This window comes from Vicia villosa, unplaced genomic scaffold (assembly GCF_029867415.1).
Source record: "Vicia villosa cultivar HV-30 ecotype Madison, WI unplaced genomic scaffold, Vvil1.0 ctg.002015F_1_1, whole genome shotgun sequence".
NCBI lineage: Eukaryota > Viridiplantae > Streptophyta > Magnoliopsida > Fabales > Fabaceae > Vicia > Vicia villosa.
Window position 1 is genome coordinate 408,009 of NW_026705812.1, and position 14,611 is coordinate 422,619.

Below are 14,611 nucleotides of genomic sequence, written 5' to 3' on the forward strand. Positions count from 1 at the left end.
ATTGTATAAACTCTTTGAATATTTGCCAAACTAATAGAATTATGCAGGTTCTTTGAAAAGTGCATGTAGACTCACGCGAGAACGACAAAGTCGAAGCATTATAAATCTCCATATCATCTCTCACCCTTTTACGCTTGCATTCATATTTTGTAGTATATTGCATCTCTAATTTTTCCATTCATAGAGTAGTTTATCGTTAATTGCATTGATAGTGATTTATTGCTTAAGATTATGTTATGTTGGAATTAGAATTTAAACGAGCTTTAGGGGTGATTAAAATCTGAAAAACTTATTAAGTTTAGAATTCACTAATTGAATCTTTGTATATTAATCTCTCATGAATTATACTTGTGGTATAAATTGAATACCTTGTGTATCGTCATTAATTTAATTTGTGATTGTTGTACATCAATTACGTATTTACTATAACGCTCCAATTTATTTAATTAATTTTTGTAAATGGACTATGTTATTTTGTGTGTTGTCTAATGTTTGATGTGTTGGGGGAACCCTTGAGTATAGGGTGATAGCCTTAGAATCATGAGATTTAAGATGTGGGTGTTTGAAAAATTAGGTAGAAATGTGGGAGTGATGGGAGTAGAAGTGGTTGTTACTATTATTTGATTAGGATGATTTATATAAATAATAGTAATAGTTACTATTTAAATATTTATTTTTAATTATTCATGTTATAGAGATATATTAAAATAAATATTTGATTTAGAATTATTAAGATAAATAGTTAGTTGGAATTATTTTATTTTAATTAGTTGCGATAAGTTATAATAATAATAATATTATTATTATAAATAAGAAAAAGAGGAATTGGGAATAGAATGGTTGACACGTGAAAAAGAGAAGAAAGAGAGAAAGAGAGAGTTATGGCACAGGAGAAAAAGAATCCACATTAGAGAAGCTTCAACCTCTTCAATCTAAGGTAAGAGTGAGACTTCCTCTTGTATGTTGGGATTATAGGATAACATGAGAGTGATGTTTTATTTATCATTATGAATTGTTGCTCTTCTTCTATATTCATGAGTAATTGGACGTATACTGACACTTTTGAGTTGTTATTTTGGACGAATGGTGTATTTGATGAATGTTTGGAATATTTGGTGTTGTTTGTCTTGGTGATTTGGTAGTTTGCTTCTATATTCATGAGTAATTTGATGTATGCTTACACTTTTGCTTTGTTGTTTTGGATGAATGATGTATTTGATGTATGATTGGAAGAGTTGGTATTTCGTGAATGTGTGTGATGTTGTATGTTGCATGAATTGGATGTTCATGAATGAAATGAGTTATAGGACATATATTTCTAGTACTTCCTTTACAATGAGATGATGATACTTTGTGATAATATAATGGTAAGTATGCTTTCTATTATGAAATTGAACTAACCATGTCTTGTCGTTACTTGACTTGTGTTCTATGATGTTTTGATGTTGTTGTGATTATATGTGTATTTATGAAGCATGTGATGGAGTATGATTAATATGATGAATGATGATGCGTCTTGACTAGCCGTTGTCATATTTTATGTGTTGTTGCGCATCATGCATTCATAGCATTTGTCAGAACGAATAGTCTAATGATGTTTGACAGGATATTGATTCGGTGATGTATGAAGGACGACACAGTCTAGTGATGGCCTCAATCTCATAGTGTGTATTTAGTGCAAATTTTTGAAGTGCTCTGGTTCCAAGCTGGAACCGATCCTATTGGTGGGGATCTTTGGAGATAGCGATGACTAAGTCATCAGTTATGTTTGGTACCACATGCACGAGTCTATTGATGTTGCATTTCATTATTTGTGGCATTGCACATTATTTAAATTAAGTGGCGGTTTGATTGATTCCCGGTTTATAGTGTTTTGATGTGAAGAACTAATGATTGCTATTATGTTATGGACGTACGTAGTAGATGATGTTATGTTGTTGTTCCCAAGTCATAATTACTATATCTATTATTTATTATTTATGTCTTTTATAATGATTATGATTTAATCACCCTTTATGCTTGGAAATGTTGCCTCGAAACGTGGGTAACTACCTCAATTGGTAGTGGGAATGGATTGAACATCATTACTAGAAAATTCTCTTTTAGTGACTGAATTTAGTGACTGATTTTAGAGGCCAATTTTACTTTTCTTTTTCATAAAATAAAATTAAAAGTTGTGACACCTAGGAATCAAACTTGTAACCTCTGTGTATTTTAATAAGAACTTCTCACTACACAACTTAATATTTATTGTTATATTTTATATTTAAACATGTATACATATAGTTTTATATAAATATATTATTATATGTTAAAACAATAAAAAAATGAAAATTTTAGTAAAAATTAAAAGAGAATTAAAATCTTTAAAAAAATAAAAAGAAATAGTAACATAAGAGGATTAAAATTAGAAAAAGAAAAAAAATATTAGTGACCAAAATTTCGGTCCCTAATTTGTATATATAAATAAAATTGTATATGAAAATATTTTTTCATGACCGATTTAATGACCTTTTAAAATTGGCTCATGAATATCAAATTTTGTGGCTAATTCGGTCACTGCAGTGACCGAAATTTCGGTAACAAAATTTAGGTCTCTAAATCGGTGGCTGATTTATTTTAGTGACCTCTTAAAATTGACTCATGAATGTCAAATTTTGGTGGCTAATTCGGTCACTTCAGTGACCGGAGTTTTTCAGTCACTAAATCAGTCACTAAAAGAGAATTTTCTAGAAGTGCATGCACTTGAACCCCATGGTACAGGGTTCGATTCCCACGAAAGACAAAAACTCTACTAAAAAGGGGGATAGAGAAGATCGTCAAGTGACAGTACCGAGAGCGCAGAAGGCTCAGGCTGTTACATAAAAAGGATGTTACACCATAACTATTATATCTATTATTTATGCCTTTTATAATGATTATGATTTAATCACCCTTTCTGCTTGGAAATGTTGCCTTAAAACGTGGGTAACTTGCAGTTGATCAAGATTAGTGCAGGAAGCTTAAGAGGTAGCTTCAGAGTGCGCTTATTTAGTTTTCATTGAGTCCAGTGGGTCTTGCTCTGATATGTAATATCGGGGTTGGGATCAATTGATTGTTAACCTTTAATACCTTTGTTATTTTGAAAGATTTTGTACTACTTTCATAATCACGAAGTTATAAATATGAAGTGTGATGATTTTGTTGATGTTTTGATCAGTGGTTTTTACATGTTTATTTACCGTTGATTTTAGCCATCTTTGCTTTATATTGTCAAGCGTTTTACTTCATTCTTCTACATTTTATGCTTTGGTTGTGTATTTTACTGTTTGCAGGCTCAAAGGAATAAATCGAGACAAATCAATGCGAAAAAGTACAAAAAGAGGAGTTTCGAAGGAAGTGAAAAATCATGCTACATGAGGCTCGACACAACCACCTGTGTCACCTGAAACTGGCCGTGTAAGGATGAAGCGTGGCCAAGAAAATGCAACAGAGATGAAAGTCAGGGGGCTGATACGGCCCGTGTTAGCAAGTGCGAGATCTAGAAATTTTCAGCATGTTTCTCATTGTGACAGGCGTGTAGTATTTTGATCATAACTAGAGCTTCTTAACTCCGATTGACGCGGTTCCGGTGGCAAAATCTCGCTAACGAAAAGGGCTACAACTTTTATGAAGAACTCAAAGCCAAATTCTGAAGTAATGGTCTGACACGGGCCGTGTTACCTGACACGGGCACCCGTGTCAGGAGGCCTGGGAGAAAAAAAATCAAGTTTTAAGATGACAGAAGTCTGACACGGGTGCCCGTGTTGTCTGACACGGCCCGTGTCAGCATGTGACACTGATTTTATGATTTTTTCATATTTTTTCCATGGGTTAAGCTGTTGGGGCATTTTGGGTACTTCCAACCAACCTAAGTGAGTCTGCACTATTTAGAAGAGTTTTAACGATGAATTAGAGGACTTTTTTGCCAGGAGAAGACACGATTGAAGATTGGAGAAAACAAGGGTTTGGGAGAGAAGAAGGTTTTCATGAACGGAAGCGATTGAAGATCAACTTTCATCTCAATTCTTGTAATGTCTCTATTTTATATTTTGTTTTCTTTGAACAATATGAGTAACTAAACCCTAATGCTAGGGGGTGTCCCTGATTTGATTCTGTACTGATTTTGAATTCCTGAGTTCATCAATAGATTTGTTTTCTTATTTAATTTAATTGTACAAGGTTTTTATGCTTTCTTTGTCGGACCAACCAGATTGATTTACGGTTAACAACCAGCTGGACAGCGGTTGTTAAGGTTTTTGTACGATTAGACTATAGTAGATATCACCTAGGACTAGGGATACCCTATAGTTACCGTTTAACTCTTGATAACATAAAGGCTTGATTTCATCATAATTCTCTAAGGACTTGGGATTTAGGATGAATGTTCAAAGGTTTTTCCACTAAGGACTTAGGGGAAAATAATCTAAAGGGCGGTAATTAAAGGTTATGAACTTGTTGAAGAAATCAAAATTCAAGGTTATTACAGGGCAAATCATACACTTTACCCTAGCATGCTCTCATATTTGTTAAAACCACTTAGTCAATTTTCTGTCATTTTTATTTATTGTTAATTTATAATTGCACATCAAAACTCTAAATATAGTTTTTGTTTAATTGAACCACTATTGAAACTCGATATTAACGTGCAGTCCTTGAGATCGACATTCGGGGAATTTCCCTATTATTACTACAGAGGCAAAATAGTACACTTGATATTTTACCGATCAAGTTTTTGGCGCCGCTGCCGGGGATTGCCAAAATATAGAGTTTTAATTTTTGTTCAATTGAAATTTTGTTGCTCGTCAACTAAAATTTTGTTTTCAATTTTTGTTTATTTGAATTTGATTTTATTATTTAAAAAAAAGAAGAAAAAAAAAGTCAGATTATTTTTGCTTCGTGAATTCTTCTATACTTTGCTACTAACAAATTGTCTGAGTTTTGTAGTTATGTATTGTTTTGATACATTGCCACCTGTATCTCCTGCATGTTGGTTGCCTGATTCAGGAGTCACCTTGGAAGAGGCGACTAAAATTTTTAAAGCATATAAGAGAGAGGTAAGAATCCTTATGAATGAATGTAAGGAAGCTAACTTTTATCCAGATAGGTTTATTTGGAGAAAGTTAGAGTTGGAAGAAGAATATGTGGAACCAGATGAAGAGGATGCAGTAAGAATAGAAGAATTTGAGGTAAAAAAGAAATATGGGGAAGAAAAAATAAGGAAAGTTGAAGATGATCGAGTTTTGGATAAAACCACAAATTTAACAATTTGTGAAGATGTGGTCACCCAACAAGAAAATCTTCATCAAAAGAGTATCCCCAAGAACTATTTTTATAACAAGGCAGATGAAAGACAAGAAATTAACAAAGTATTGGAAGACATTTATGCCTTGTTCAATAAAATCAAACTAAAAAGAATTTGGCAGCAATATCACCAGTACTTTAAATTCATGGGATTGCTACCAAACAAAAGAAAGAAAAAAGATGATGTGTTCTTTGTGTCATATATGCCACCTTAACAAGGGGAATGGACCGTCGAGTCATGCGACGTTAAACGAAGCGCTTCGTGGGAGGCAACCCGCGCTTTCAATAACGTAATTTCTTTTTGTGTTTGTTTTGTTTTTCAAGAAATAAAAGGGGCATTTCGGGTGAAAGCTAGAAAGCGTCAGCTGAAGTGCAGTACCCTTTGTGAGTCACCCCTCTCGGGCTTGTTCTTAAACATTGCGGACAATGTTTAGTTCAAGTTTGGGGGAGGATTTACTCTTGCATTTTTCTTTTATGTTGTTATTATGATGTGTAAACCCATACATTGAATTCTTCCCAAATTTGACCGAAATTTTTATTGTTCATAAGAGTTTATGATCTAAATAGCAATCGGGAGTAGTATATAGAAATGAAGGGATGGTTGGTTGAGCGTAGGAAGTTCGGAATAATGTGACAGAAATGGGGTTTGTTTGAACACCCTTGGTTCCCTAAAAAGTGAGACGAGTCTAACATGTAGATTTGTACCATAGTGCTTGAATCTTGAGAAGTACTCCTTGAGTAGTTTATTTTGACAGTCTGGCATAATTTAGATTCACATGCATGTATGATTGGTTGAGAATAAAAATAAAGTTGGCACCAGATGATGAAAAGGCGGTAAAAGGCAACCGACTCACTAAGTTGGGTAACCCTCACCCGGTTATTCAGCCCAAAGGAGGTTGATCCCCAAACGTCGTCCAAATAAGGACAATATATAACTGCAAAGTTTGAAAATTTCATCGGTAAATAAAAGTAGCAAATGCTGCTCATTTGGTGTCGGGAAAAAAAATGAATTCTTGACTAGTCTTGTGCATGTGATGATCATCATAAATTCCCATTGCCTTAATTTGATTGTCCTAATGAAAAAGGAGGAAAATCGGAAAGAGACTTAAGTACAAAGCATAGTTAGAGAGGTATCCTAAAGGGGAACTCAGGGTTTAAATGTTCTTGCAGAAACTCTTCGCGTCATATGAATGCCGGACTAACAGTCTCTTGATCAAAAGGAACAGAAATCTCACGTATGAGTACCGGTATGCTGTGATGTTCATTTTCTCTTGTAATTGTCGCTTGAGGTCAAGCAACGGTTTAAGTTTGGAGGAGTTTGATCAGTGGTTTTTACATGTTTATTTACCGTTGATTTTAGCCATCTTTGCTTTATATTGTCAAGCGTTTTACTTCATTATTCTACATTTTATGCTTTGGTTGTGTATTTTACTGTTTGCAGGCTCAAAAGAATAAATCGAGACAAATCAATGCGAAAAAGTACAAAAAGGGGAGTTTCGAAGGAAGTGAAAAATCATGCTACATGAGGCTCGACACAACCACCTGTGTCACCTGAAACTGTCCGTGTTAGGATGAAGCGTGGCCAAGAAAAGGCAACAGAGATGAAAGCCAGGGGGATGATACGGCCCGTGTTAGCAAGTGCGAGATCTAGAAATTTTCAGCATGTTTCTCATTGTGGCAGGCGTGTAGTATTTTGATCATAACTAGAGCTTCATAACTCCGATTGACGCGGTTCCAGTGGCAAAATTTCGCTAACGAAAAGGGCTACAACTTTGATGAAGAACTCAAAATCAAATTCTAAAGTAATGGTCTGACACGGGCACCCGTGTCAGGAGGCCTGGGAGAAAAAAAAATCAAGTTTTAAGATGACAGAAGTCTGACACGGGTGCCCGTGTTGTCTGACACGGCCCGTGTCAGCATGTGACGCTGATTTTATGATTTTTTCATATTTTTTCCATGGGTTAAGCTGTTGGGGCGTTTTGGGTACTTCCAACCAACCTAAGTGAGTCTGCACTATTTAGAAGAGTTTTAACGATGAATTAGAGGACTTTTTTGCCAGGAGAAGACACGATTGAAGATTGGAGAAAACAAGGGTTTGGGAGAGAAGAAGGTTTTCATGAACGGAAGCGATTGAAGATCAACTTTCATCTCAATTCTTGTAATGTCTCTATTTTATATTTTGTTTTCTTTGAACAATATGAGTAACTAAACCCTAATGCTAGGGGGTGTCCCTGATTTGATTCTGTATTGATTTTGAATTCCTGAGTTCATCAATAGATTTGTTTTCTTATTTAATTTAATTGTACAAGGTTTTTATGCTTTCTTTGTCGGACCAACCAGATTGATTTACGGTTAACAACCAGCTGGACAACGGTTGTTAAGGTTTTTGTACGATTAGACTATAGTAGATATCACCTAGGACTAGGGATACCCTATAGTTACCGGTTAACTCTTGATAACATAAAGGCTTGATTTCATCATAATTCTCTAAGGACTTAGGATTTAGGATGAATGTTCAAAGGTTTTCCCACTAAGGACTTAGGGGAAAATAATCTAAAGGGCGGTAATTAAAGGTTATGAACTTGTTGAAGAAATCAAAATTCAAGGTTATTACAGGGCAAATCATACACTTTACCCTAGCATGCTCTCATATTTGTTAAAACCACTTAGTCAATTTTCTGTCATTTTTATTTATTGTTAATTTATAATTGCACATCAAAACTCTAAATATAGTTTTTGTTTAATTGAACCACTATTGAAACTCGATATTAACGTGCAGTCCTTGAGATCGACAGTCGGGGAATTTCCCTATTATTACTACAGAGGCAAAATAGTACACTTTCTATTTTACCGATCATGTTTGAACTACCTTTCATGGTATTGATTAATTTATGAAGAAGTTTTTAAGAATTATCTATTTTGATGCGAAGTTTGAAGTAGTTTGACTAATAGTACCAAAGATGCTATTTATGTTTAAGTGGTTTGCAATCCATGTTACGGATCAGGATTGTTTGTTATATAAAGTATATGAAGATGTGACGTCCTTGTGGTTTATTTGTTTTATTTTTTGTAAAAATACATGTGAAAATATATGTGGGTTAGAAGTGTATTACATTAGTGGTATCAGAGCAGGTCGGTATGTCCGGCCAGGTTGTTGAGTCGGTAGTGTCTAACAATGGAATACTGTTGAATTAGTTTCAAACCATTGTGAATGTTTTTAATGTTAAGCAGAGAAATGAATGGAAGGAATGATGTTGCGATTGCTGCTGCTTTGCAAATTCCTCGCAGAGAGGCTCTTCTGGGACAGACTCATGGGTCTCCCCCACTCCATCCTCCTCCTTGAGGAACTCAGGGTCCACGATCTTCCCATTGTCCACCTGGTAGAGATAATTGTTCTCTGCAGTGCGGAGCTCGACGTCAAGATTCAAGACCTTAAGCTGATCCACTATATTGTCAAAACTCTCTTGGGTGGTGACCAGACCATCGTCCACAGCCAGCTAAAAACGAGTGATTGGCTCAACCCGGGTTCTCAACCCATTAGTCTCTTCAGGCTCGTCTTCAGCAGGGGCAACAATAGTCTTCAAGGTAACACTCATGTCCTCGAGGGCCTTCTTCTCTGAAGCACGGGCACCCAGTTCCATGATCACCTTGACCAAATCATCCTTCACCTTGGACAGCATCGCGAGCTCCCTCTTCACCTCAACCAACTTCTCCTCAGAGGTTACAAGAGATCCCCAAACCTTTCTGAGGTCGAGGTCCTGATAGGTCCTCTTCTCGGTGTACACCACCACCATCTTCAAAACCCTTACCAGGGCGGCAACATCCTAAGCCATAATCAACCTCTTGGTCAAACGATCCATCTCATCCAACACCAGCAAATATGCCCGAGGAACCTGCAGGAAAGAACCCTCAATCCTCCAACGCCAGCGACTCTGCCCGTGGAACCTGTAGGGAAGAACCCTTGAAGAATGTCCGATCATGAAAACAAGGAGGCAGATCATACTTATCTTTGCCCCACTCTTCGGTCACATCGATTGTGCCCTCGATACAAGGCCTCTTGAACCTGGAAGATACCTGCTGAGGGGGGTGTTCGACAAGAGATACAAGCAAGGAGCCCCCCGAGCCAGTCTGGGGTACAGGTCCTTCACCCCTTGGTGACCTTTCAAAACCTTCTGGCCCTTCTTTGCTTTGGCAGTAACAGAATTAATCATGGGCTCCTGAGGGGTCAACATCTTTCCTGTAACAAAAACGAGCAGGAGTTAACAAACGAGGATAAAATATACATATCTTAAATGACTAAGATAAAACAACTATCCAAATATTTTTCTCCTCCTCGGTCGTTTCATATTCAAGGAGCTCCTTAACATTGATAAGGACGGGCTCATACACAGGCTACCCGTTCAAGTCAACGACAAGGGCCCCGCCCTTGGCCACACGTTGAACGGAGCCTAGCCCCTCGACATATGCCATGAGCGCGTTGTAGCTAGATAAATGCTTGACCCTTAGTATGCCCGCTTTCACTATGTAAGCATTTGTATCCCTCTCGAAATGCCTCTTGCTCCACTGAAATTTGAATTGTGGATCAACTGTCTCCTCAGTTTGCCCCTACTGGTCAACAAAGGCTGCATGTCCGGCCCATACATGACAGTTGGAGCAAACACAGAGATAAGATCCTTCTCTAACACCGGTTGGATCAATAAAAATCTATCTTTGAAACCCCGAACAGAGTCCAAGAAGGCCTTGAAGAGCTTCTTCGGCTGTTTCAATGAGACTATCTGAATTGTCCGTTGGTAACACCCCACTGGAAATGGAAGCAATAGAAGAACAAGGCCATCGTGGCCCTAACCCCAAGGTAATTGCAGACCACCTCGAAGGCCCTGAGGAAGGATATCGAATTGGGGTGCAAATGCGAAGGAGGAAGGCGTAGATGGTCGAACACAGCCACCCGGAGACCACTAAAGGGCAGTCGAAGGCCCAAATCCTTGAAGCAGATTTCATACATAGGACATTGGTTTTTCGGATAAGCCGAACAAATCCTATGATCCTCCTCGGGAAAGAAACCCTCCAATCTTCCTCAGCATTGGACGGATCCGTCCCCACACCCATAGTCATAAAAGCATGCTCGGGGAATTCGACGAACGTAGAAGGAGTTTCCCAAGGACCCACGGCTATCCATTCGTACCTAGAGGTGTTGAGATCATCTTCCTGACCGGACACAGTCTGAGCAGAGGCCTTATGCTCAGGAGTATTATGGTCTGTCGACCTCCCCGCATTGGATCTACTACTAGCATTACTCATAGTGTCATCCTTGACGTTACTAGCCATTTTTACCTGAAAAGCAATGAAAAAAAGTGAATTCAACTTAGAAATCAATCCACCCTTAATCAAGTGAAAGGGCGTGTGCAAAGGAAGTGGGGACAATATCCCCGACCAGAGCCCTTCTTAGCAGATAAAAATACGAGGACCTCGACCGAAACCTCCCCAAAAGACTAAACCCTCGATCTTCACGTACAGGTGTTTCCCCGGCTCCTGGGGTTTAAGCTTCACACGAAGTTCCATCGAAGAACTCATGTGCTCCGCTGCACAAACCCAGGATCCAACCAATATTCATAAAAAAACTCATGATCTCCACCTATCATTTGACCGTCTCACCGTAATTACAACACCTAAAGAGCCAGAAAATAGAAAAATCCTAAAGTCCATGGCCCGTCCCTGACAGTGCTGGCGTCCAAAATGGCACAACCACTGTTAAACACCAACACTCGCCAAAAACCCATCATCTTCCTATCCTAACAAAAAGCATTCTAAGAAAAAGCAAGAACTGAAACCAACAAAAACAAGAGAAGTGAAAAAACTTACGTGTTTGGTAAGAGGATGTGCGGTGGTCGGACGATTCACACGACGAAAAATGGCGGAAGGCAATGGCACAAGCAAGATGCAAGCAAAAATAACTGAGAAGAAATAGAAACGAAAGTAAAAATGGACTATGCTCCCTCCTATTTATAGAGAATGCATGCAGCCCATGTGCGGGCATGCACCTAGCCTAGCCATCATTGCACATTTTTTACGACACATTACTCGACACACGCGTGCAATGTTACCCCTTCGGGCTCAATCACCTGTTCAACTCCCCGCCAGTCGGTCACACATAACAACAATAAAATCTCCTCGCAGGAATTCCTCCTCGAAAAGCCCAAGAGACACCACCACCTATGGTAACGGGCATCATCCATGCACACTCTTCCTCCCCGGATCGAGAGCTACTCTTAACTCATCAATCCCATGCTTGAAGCAACGAATTAGGGGATCCCGTTCCAGACTGGCCCAATGGCTAGACATGACCCAATCCACTTCTGCATCCAGAAAGGTCCAATAGCCTTGGCCCAACCAGTTGAAGGCAAAGGAAGCCCCTTTCCTCTTACCCCTCTATCGAGGACACACCTTCATATGGGACGAGGACATCATACCATCATTATCCCCGCCCATACCTTCATCCGTGCCAGCAACAAGACATCTGCTCCCCCATCGGGGACAAGTGGCCATCTGCCTGCCGAGTTCCTCCTACACCCAGAAATACTTCTCTACCCAACCAACGGCTAGTTTTGGGAAGTCTCTCAAAATTCCTAAATATACTCCTAGAATCCTGGCAGTCACGCGTTTTGGGCCTAGATCCATGATCCATCCCAAAGCATGGACCAATGGCCAAGCGCTGGGGGCAATATAAAAAATCGCTCATTTGAGAGGGCCAGGTGTCATACCCCAATTTTCCCCCATACATTTCAGTCCACTAGATCATTTGCATATGATTCATTCAATAAGACATGGTTACAAAGAATCAACATTTTATGCAAGATTAGGGTTTGGTTCCTCCAAAATCATTTCTTCATCATTAAGCACCCAAAGTCGGAGGATTAGGGTACATTTCATCATGTTTGGGTTTGCTAAATTCAACCGGAGATCATTTTCATTTCAAGGCATTCTCTTTGATTTATATCACACTTGAGATTAAGGAAAAGGTTGTGCATCAAGGTGATTATTGTGGAATTGAGATTGAAACATAGCATGAAAGTTTACTGGATGCAATTTTGTGAAGAATGAATCTTGATTCAAGGTCTCAAAGTCATAATTTATTTGTGTTAGATTTAAGGCTAAGAAAGTCATAATTTATCAGTGTTGGATTTAAGGCTGAAGTAAGAAGATTCATTCATGTGGTTTTTTGGTATATAAGGTACAAACGAGCAAAGGAATTACAAGAGATAATCATGCTTAAAAGACAATGGAAGTTATTGAATCGTCATAGGTCATTTTCTTGGCTTAAAATGTTCTTAACTTTTAATTTCAATTCATGCTATAATCGTTTCTTCAAAGACGATGATTCTTTTGTTGAGATCATCCATAGAACAAGATTTTTGAATTTGAAGATTCATTGGCGAGTTGACCATGTTGGAGATTAGGAATTAGGGTCTTAGTGAAGAAGATTTGATGACTCATTTGAACAAGGTCATTGATTTCAATTCCATTCAAGTTTACAAATATTCTTCAAGTGAAGTTCACGAAAGTTCATCAATTATACAAGGACCATTTCTAAAGAAAAAGTTCTTGTTCAATTCAAGAATTTGGTACAAACTTTAAGATACAAGTTCATCAAATTAACTTCACATGGAAATTCAAGTTTCATCCAAAATTTAAGTTACAAATGTCACTTGATACAAGAATAAGTCCAAGATTTGTAAGAATGCTAAAAGTGTGTCATTCCCTCAAAAATTCAAAATTTTAAAATTGGATTCAATTTGAATTACAAAAGAGGTGTATTCTAAAGCTAGCAAAATTACAAAGCTTTTCAAAAATTCATGCCAAATTCGGTTTTCAAACATTAACACCATGAACACTTCTTTTTCTTAATCTTCAAGCTTCCAACCAAAGCTTCACCTCCAAGCATCTTTTTCCAATCTCTCAAGTAGTTCATGCCACGATTTCAAGCTTCGATCTTTCCTTCTTCGTACCAATCTTCATCTATTTATTAGCAACACATAAAAAATGAATGGGGAAGTAAGCAAAGAAGAGATTTCAAGTAAAAACAACAAATAGTCTAAGCAAATTCAAGGCCCAATTTCATGACCTACCCAAGACTTTGTTGTCCACAAAACAAGACAAAAAATCTTGCCATGTCCTCTCTAGGTGGCTGCCTGCATCAAAATTTTCAAGAAAATAGCAAAAACACAAACTGCTGCATGAAAAGTTAACTGCAATCTTTCCACATATAATTCCAAACCTAACCATTTCTATCCAACCCTAGAAATCCCATCCAAACCTACTGACTATAAAACCGGTATTCCATCTCTTCAAAACCTTTTCCAACCTCTACTCAAATGACACAAACATATGCACTGAAACTTGGCTCAAACACTGTACAAAAAACCCTCAAATCCCTGCTCATTTCTCTCTAAACCCACCTCTCAAACACATAACTCAGAATATTCTTCAAACCTCACAATCACTCTCTATAACCTCACACATAAACCATGAAATGCATAACACTACTTTCCTCTAGAAATCATAACCCTACAACCTCATTGCTTAAGACCAGACACACAACATAGCATACACAGAGCTCAATAGCAATTTCAGAAGCAGAAAACTCAGAATCGTAACCTATCAAAAAAGGAGAAGAAGAGCGCAAAGCAGACGAAATGAAATAGAAGAGGATCGAGTATCGTACCTGGTTTCAAATCAAATTTCTTCGTGGTAGCCTTTAGTCTCTTCGATTCCATTGTTGTTTATGCGTGTTTTTGTATTTTATTCCATTGTTTGAATTGTTGTAATCTGAAACTGAATCGAACCAACGAGAATTGGGGCTTTAGGGTTTCGTATGGGGCGAGGGTAGATTGTTTGCATATTCTGGTTGCTTATGTTGCCATACACCTTATTTCGGGTTTCACCCCCCTTTGACCCAATATTTGTTTGTTCATGTTCTTTCAATTTTTTTTATAACTTTTTATATTAAAATAAATAGAGAAATTTAATTTTTTTTTAATATTAAAAATAACAAAATTATTTTCTTATTGTATTTTCTATGTTTAGGATTTCTTTCAAAATATTTAAAATAACAAAAAAAAAAGATTTTTCTTTTAATCGTTCACCTTTTAGAAATAATCTTGCTAGAATTGTATGATTAAATTGTTAGCCATATTCTTGTATGCTCGTATGCTTGATCTCGTATTAAATTATTTCATTTTTAAAAATTTCAATAAATCTTGGTCAACACCAAGTACCTTTTTCAAACCTCCTT

The 14,611-nt window shown here is 37.5% G+C and overlaps 1 long non-coding RNA gene across 1 annotated transcript; it reads right to left on the reverse strand.

Annotated features, from left to right (window-relative positions):
- Positions 1–12,733: 12,733 nt before the first annotated feature.
- Positions 12,734–14,260, reverse strand: LOC131637502 (uncharacterized). The gene is made up of 3 exons (XR_009294348.1): positions 14,042–14,260; positions 13,446–13,508; positions 12,734–13,335 (listed from the first exon to the last, which is right to left on the reverse strand). It is a non-coding gene; the product is annotated as an uncharacterized LOC131637502 (long non-coding RNA).
- Positions 14,261–14,611: the final 351 nt, after the last annotated feature.